Source organism: Protobothrops mucrosquamatus, unplaced genomic scaffold (genome assembly GCF_001527695.2).
Source record: "Protobothrops mucrosquamatus isolate PMUCROS unplaced genomic scaffold, P.Mucros_1.0 scaffold1240, whole genome shotgun sequence".
Taxonomy (NCBI): domain Eukaryota; kingdom Metazoa; phylum Chordata; class Lepidosauria; order Squamata; family Viperidae; genus Protobothrops; species Protobothrops mucrosquamatus.
In genome coordinates, this window is record NW_015387447.1 from 118,045 (window position 1) to 126,290 (window position 8,246).

General features: G+C 34.3%; 1 protein-coding gene across 1 annotated transcript in view; it reads left to right on the plus strand.

The window, feature by feature from the left end:
• BTBD9 (BTB domain containing 9) overlaps positions 1-8,246 on the plus strand; it is a 132,278-nt gene that overhangs the window by 26,615 nt on the left and 97,417 nt on the right. The window lies entirely within an intron of this gene.

Consider the following 8,246-nt stretch of genomic DNA (forward strand, 5'->3'; position numbering starts at 1 on the left):
TAAAGGTTTCTGTATTCTTAACATTGTATGCAGAATTTTTTCTAGCTTGTCTGTATTCCAAATTGTTCATTTTTACATCTTCTAATACAATCTCATGGCCTTAATGTGTATTTTAAGTAGTTCGTATTTCATGTTTCAGTTTCTGTATAATTGCAGTGATGGATCAGAGGTTGTATATATTTATATTCAGCCACAGTTGCTGAAAAAGTCCTCCCCTGCCCCATGAACAAAAATGTACTGCTCATTAAATCATTTTTTTAATAGTATATTGGAGGAATTGCTATTGAGTTAATAGATTTAATAGTTCATATACAAGTCTGTGGCACAGAAGTAATGTTCTACAGTTGAATCGTTGCAGATTAATCTTTTAGACAGTTTCTAGAAGTATCTGCAAAACTGGAAAATATCTTTTATTGTCTTTTACTTGGGCTACATATATTTTCAGAATATTTCTGTTTATAGTGTATTTGAAATAAAATTAAGATGGCATGAACAAATTTAAAACAAATATGGAAATAATATAACCTACTTAATGATTTTAACTATATTCACCTACTAATCTATATTATTTGACTTTGTAATATATAAAAATGGCTGCAGTGCTAAGGAATATCTAGAAAGCCACAGAACAAATAGTTATGCCATGTTATTTTATGTGAAGCTTTGCTTTAATGAGAAAATTCTCTAGAGGGGGAACTAATTGCATTTCTTGGCTTTTTTGGATTCTCATATTTTAAAGATAGGTATTTGAGTTTCTTTTTACGTGCATGCTCACAAACACACAGTTCTACATTGCTAACATGTGCTTCAAAAAAAAAGGTAAATGTGTAGTCTGAATACATCGAAATAATTTACTAGAAATTATTATTAATACTTAGATTCAGAGGAAGACAATATGCTTAGATTCTGAATAGCTTATTTAATTTAGTTGGTTAATGTCCCCATAAATAATAGTTTATGATCTTTATGATAATGACCTTTACATCTTCAGGGCTTTTTACAGAATCAAAGAATCATAAGTTGGAAGAGACCATAGAATTGATCCAGTTGAAGCTTCCTACTCCCTGTTAGTGCTCTAGTGGTATCATACGTGGAGAATGCCATGCAGCCTCTCTATGAGAATCTCTATTGAAGATTCACTGTGTCATGTGGAAGCTTGTGTTACTAGTTGGTAGTTCGTGCAGTAAGGAAGTTCCTTCTGATTATAGCTATTGCAGAAAGAAAAATATTTTGCATAGTAAAATGCCTACATAAACTGAGGTTAGGACTTTTGACATAATCAATCCAGTTACAGCCTTTCCTGGATCAGGAGTCCCTGCACTCAATCATTCAAGCCATAGTCATCTCATGTTTGGACTATTACAATGCGCCCTATGTAGGGTTACCCTTGAAGAACATTTGGAAGCTACAGCAGGTGCAGAGTGTGATGGAGTGGGCAGTTGGGGGCCCCAAGAATAGCCCATGTAACACCACTGTTCCGTGAACTGCTACTTGCGAGATCATCTTATCTCATTGGGATTTACCCAACCCACCTGTGCTAGTAGAGGAGGCATGCTGCAGGACCCCATCAGCCAGAGTATCCTGGAGGACAGTGTCCAGGAGAAGAGCTTTCTCTGCCATTACTCCTGCCCTTTGGAACATCTTTTCCCCCAGAGTGAGGTCAGCTCAAACCTTCCTGATCTTCTGCAAGAGAAGATTACCTTGCAGTAAGATAGATGGTCAATTAATTTAATAAATAAAAATAAATACATTTACATAATTAAATAGAATGATATGTTTGACTTGCCAGGATTTGTGCAAAGGACGATTTCCAACATTATACCAATAATGGCAGTACATTTATTTCTATTATAATAGCATAGTGTATCTTAATAATTCTTAGAATTCTGCTAAAATGGTTGGATGTTTCTTTAACCAGATTAGATTGTTAAAACAGAACGAGCAAAGCAATTGTGTTTGTTTCATTATATTTGTTTGTAAACAGATAACACTCAAGGATTGTACAAGGCAATTACATGGAAGTAGTTGACATTTTCCCTCACAAAACCATTTTATGAGTGTGCCATATGGTATACTTATAAATAAGATAAGAATTTATAATACTTTTTGTAATGATAGTGCCAAACAAGGGAATCAGTTTTAAGATGTTCTTTTCTAATACAATTCTAGGGTTAGGGTTAGGGTTACGGTTACGGTGAACTATATTTGTGTTGTTAACTACAGTATAATCATATATCAATGAAAAAGTTAAATATTTTGCTTAAAGGATAGAAACATTCTAATAATAAAAAGGAAGAGTGAAAAATTAAATTGTATCTTTTTAGAAGACTTCCTCCCCCCCCTGCTTTATTCTCATGGGAGTTTCTTCATAAACACAGAATAACAAACAAGTACTTCTTTAAAAATCCAGATGAAATTGCTACCATGAATTCTCACGGTGTAAAAACATTAATTTAGAAAGGGAAGGTTTTCTTGGCATGGATAAATTCAATTAATTCCAGCTGACAAGCTGCAGGGTCCTCTGACATTCTTCTCCCTAATTCCTGCCCTTTTTCAATACGTGGAAAGTATGATTTGTTACTGGTTTGCCTTTGGCTCTTGAGATCTCATTAAATGTTTAGGAAAATGTTTATATCTTTCACTTTGACACCTTTCTATTTTACCTCAACTTTTGCATCATTTCATAGAAAAGAGCATAAGAAGTATGACGATAAAATATTGCATGATCAAAAATGATTGTGGCATAAGGTCTAAAATTATTTTCATTTTTTCTGGTACATTTTAAATTGCCACCAGTGAAAATAATATTGTTCTTAATTCTTATGATTAAGATTGCCCTTCTTAATGCAGGCATGGAGATAGCATTTGACAGTTTACAGCAAGACTTCATTAGATCAGACCTGCTTTCTAGAGATATTTTACACAGAAAATTTGAAAGAGTTGAATTGGCATTCTAGTGTAATTAATTACCGTACTGACTTTTATACAGGATTAATAATAAATATATAGCATGTTGTTAATTTATATACATTATATACAATTAGCAAAAATATTGGGTTATTCTCATGGTTAAATAATGCTCTTTCACATTTCTTTTTTACATATTCAAAAGTACAGAAAAATATACTTTACTCTGAATTGTGATTTTATCTAGCGAAATAGGATTTTAACTTCTGCCTATACCACTGAGTTTATAATTATAAAATGTTCTATTACTTTTAAGGAAGTTATTATAATCATGCTGAAAATAAAAATAGTATATGCAGAAAATATGATATATACTAAATGTCATGTTCCAGGGGTGCCTTACACTAGATTAAAGCTATAGCACTTACATCCCCTTAAATATTGCCGGATTCCAAGTTTTAAATAATGTGTATTAACAATAACTACAAGAAAAAGAAAATAAAAGTATGGTCATTTGGATTTAGGAAATTAGGCTGAAGATTGATACTGCAGATATTTGCAGAGTTGTGCTGATGATGAATAATTAAACCTTCAGCAAGGAATAAATCACAATGGTGAAAAACATACATAGCACAGAGTTGACAACAGGTAGTCTTTGGGTTATGACAATAATTGGAATTAGAACTTCTGTCATTATGTGGTCATAAAGCCAGATGTCACGTGAATTGTTTAGCAACAATAATACTGGCAGTTCCTCTTGCCATCCTTAAGTGAATCCCATTGATTGTTAGGCAAGGTCCCAATCTGAACCATTCCCATGCATTGTTTAACAACAGCAATGGAGGCATTCCCAGCTTTCCCCCCCCCTCCTTAGTCCCAACCCACTGGAGATTTATCTGGTTAGATAAGGGCCGGTCTTCTGTGAATTCCCCTCCCCCCAATCTCTGCTCTTTTGGCCACTCTGAATAACAGTACTACTTAGTGGCATTCACGAAAGCATCACTAGAAAGTAGCGTGCAATTTGGTGATGCTCATAAGTGATTTGCAAAAGGGTGGGTGCAGCCTTCTAGCAAGCTTTTGGAAGGCCTCGGAAGCATCACAAGAAGCATCTTGAGAAGGTAGTGAATTATTTGGAGAAGGGCATGCATGACCTCAGGAAGAAGGCCTGGCACGTCCAGTAACTGTTTTGCATAGGGTGAGCCCGGGCATGCCCCATCTGCAGCAGGAAGAAGAAGATGGTAAAGGTCAACTGGGGGTGGCAGGGCTTGTGGTGGGAGTGGTGGCAACTTTACACCATGGTGCCAGGTGGCGTCAGCAATCCAGGGTTGAGGTGGCATTCTGCAGTGGCAATGGGGCTAAAGTAGAGGCCCAGGGGTGGGTGGATAGCTGAGATTTGAACAGCCCTCTCTCAACAGAGGAGGAGGGATACTACATCATCTATCTCCAGTCTACAACACAGTCCTTTTCAACAGTTCCAAGAAGGCTCCACACCTATTTGCACTGCTCAGGTGATATTGAGGACACAGATAAACCTCCAGGTGGCCCTCAAGGACCCTCTGAAAGAACGCAAATGACCAGCTGTCTGCAAGGAGTATAAATCCTGCCATTCCCCACCATCCACTCAGAGCTGAAGAAGCTTCTTGGATGAGAAGCGAAACGTCCTCAAGAAAAGCAAGAAAGTCCAGTTGCCTCATAAAAAAGTATCTTTGGGTCACTGTGCAGGGCAATCAAAAGGGCAGAGATGGGGAAGGAATCGGCAGATATAGGAAGTGGAAATACCTCTGCAGTCATAAGAGTGGGCAAACTGTCAAGTGCCCAAATTTTGATCATGTGATTGTAGTAGTGCTGCAATGACTGTAACTTTGGAGACCATTTGTTCGGTCCTTCCATAACTTCAGTCATGGAATGAATGGTTGTTAAAGTTGCTTTTAGTTGGGTGCTTTGTGTTCTTGAAGATGTTTTCTTGTTGCCTATTCTTGTAATGAAACATCTGAAAGAAAAAAAACATACAAACTAAGAGAAGACACAAAAATATCCAACAAGATTAAGTCGGGTACAGTTGACTTCAATAACTCTGAACGGTATTTATTAGAGCAGCATGCTAAATTGAATTCCCCGAGTCAGTCATAGTTTTCTTCATTGCAAATGCAGGAACTGTGAAGATGATTTATTTATTTATTTTATTCATATTTACATGGCATGTCTAGCCCACAGGAATAGATTCTGGGCAGCATTCAATAATCAAATAAAAATAATATAAAAAATGAGGAGGCTAGGTTTCCAATATTGGAAAAAGGATTTTTCCCCCAGCATATCTCATGGAGTAATGAAAATCTTTTGAGTTTTCTTACCTTTTTTACTCAGTAGTAAAAATTGAATTCTTTAAATGGGCTACTATAATGAAAGTTCTGTGTTAGTTTTGCTCTAAATATGTAGTAACTGAAGCAGATCAAACTCAGCTGACTGCTGCCTCTTTTCATTAATTGGTACCAGCGACACATCCAAAACATTTCTGTGGTTTCTAATTTACCAAAATACCAAAAGTATTAATATTCACCAGGTTCTCTAAAATTTGGTTTAGCAGATATTAGCGTTTATCAAAATTCCTATGAGTGTGTATGTAATCATGAAAGATGCTGACAGCAAAAGAGGGAAGAATAGAATTCATACCTACTGAAAGAATTTGTACCAGAGAAAAAAAGAAATTCCTATTAACAGAGTTGGTTCTTAATTTGCAAGCTGTACTTTGAAAGGAATCAGGAACCTTTTACGCTTACTTATATAACTGGAACTATAAGCTTATAAATAACTAAGCTTACAAATAACTCTATTTGATTTAATGGATTAATGGAAAATAAGTATAATTTCACATGCATATATTAATGTGTAAAAGTGGATTAGGATTTATACATATTGATAAACTAACATCATAAAGACTGGTTATGTCCATTAACAAACATTGAATGCAGTGGGGTTGAGTTCCATTAGTTGAAAATTAGGGTACTATATATCTGGATGTACAAGAATGTCAGCACAAAAGACTTGTTATTGTATTGCTCACGTTTGACCACTGGAGTGTGCTGTCTCTCTTCAAACCTTTTTTATTTAAGGCTCAAATTCTTCTCTTTTCCCTAAGGAGATAAAACATTTATGTAATGTGAGACCAGTTTGCATATAACAGTTTTTAAATCCGGGTACTAGTTTGAATAGCACTGTAATGACCTTATAGAATATTAATTGAGTATTTAATATTCAACATAAAATAATTTATGGAAGATATAAAAAAACCTCCATGAAAATAATTTACAATAATATAATTATAGCTAATTCGGTTAAAATAGTAAACTTTTTTTCTCATTATGGCATCATAATTAAGGTTCTTGGGTGCATAAACTATGAAAGCATTTCATGCCATGAAGATTTTGTTAATTACACTTTTATCTTGTCTTATGCTCCTAATTATATAATGTTTTAATTTATTTTGGTAAATTGATTGTTTCCATTACAGTACAATTCCATTAGAGTTATAATTTACCTTTCTTTTTGGGATATTTATAGAAGCAAAAACTTATTTAATGGCAGATAAATTATTGTCCAGTAGATATTTAAATACTGATTGAGTCAATAATAGAATTGCTGAATCCCATAGTATCTACCTACAGATTTGTTATTTGATGTAATAGATTCATAGAGTAAAATTGTATATAATCATTCAATTCAGAATATTGAATCAACTAGAAATGGACATATATCCAGGCACATCTATTACTCCATTTCCAATATATATATATAAGATTGTTTAATACAGATGTGTAATGCAACATTTAAAAATACAGTAAATTATATTGGTGCATATAGAAAGTATAGTATGACAAAGGAGAAAAGTCACAGAAATCAGTAAACCAGAATATATAGTCCATATGCAATTTGATGTACCAGTTCCACTGTTACCTATGTCACCCATGAAATTGTTCAAAATCAGCTTCATTGTGATTATTGTAATGACGAAAAACAATCTCAAGGAACACTTACCATAAATATGGATAGATGGAAATATATGGAAAGCAGGAGAAATTATTATAGAAAGTTCAAATATATAAAGTAATTGCTTCTATATTGGAAATGGAGTAATAGATGTGCCTGGATATATGTCCATTTCTAGTTGATCCTGCTATTTTCTATTTCTTGCCACTGTTCTTTCAAGAGTTTCTTCTTAAATTATGCAAGTGCTTAATTTTGAATATGAAGATGTTTTGAAAGTGAAGATATACTTATTAAAAGCTTTTTCTCATTTGAAGACTGAACTTTTAACACGCTTGTTTGCATTGTTAATAAAACTGTGATCTTTACAAAAAGCTTTGAGTTCTATTAGACACGCTTTCCAATATAAGGCCTGTATTTTAAAGTCTTAGTATATATTTACAAGATTTTTTTTCTGATTGGACACAATCTTCATGGGATTTGGTTCTTACTGATACTCCAGGCTTACATTTAGGTGTTCTTAAAAATGGCCTGCTATCATGCTTCTTTGGTACATCTTCAGGAAAAAAGTTTTAAAATAATGTTTGTGTATGTGCGTTTGATTCTACACTTCGTTTAGCCATGACAACAGAAGCCTTTTGCCTGTATTCCCTTGCACATTATCTATTTTTAATTTAAAATATCATTAATCAGTTATTAAATCCTATAGTTTAAACAGCTGGGTTTTTACATAGATTGTAAATTCTTAACTACAAAACATCTTGTAAGTAACACGTTAATATAAATCTTATTATGCTTATTTCTTCTAGCAGTATATAAGCATTGTACTAGATACAGAACTCTCTAGAGGACATATGTTAGTTATATAGAAATAAGATTGGCACTGGATTGGTTGTAATAAATCCATAAAGTAGGTGGAAAAGATAGAATGTTTCCCCATCATATTTTTAAGTAAAGAAGATAATGAAATAATTACATATAGGATAGGACAGGACAGAACAGAACAGAATAGACTAGAATAGCAGAGTTGGAAGGGACCTTGGAGGTCTTCTAGTCCAACCCCCTGCTCAGGCAACAAACCCTATACCATTTCAGGTTGAACTAGGGCAAACAACAAAAATAGGGTGAATGAGAGGCAGACAAAAAAGATGATACGATAGATTCAAATAGAAGGCAAAAGTGGTAAAATGGTCATCAAGAATAATTATTTGGGATAGTGAATATTATGACAAATTTTATGGTAAGTAGGGAGATCATATGATGGAATGTGCTGCAGAGTCGCAGGAAGGATGGGGACTTTCCCAAGGAGCAAAGAGGCAGATTAGCCTGGAATCCTTGATATGCAGGAAGAGAGCCAG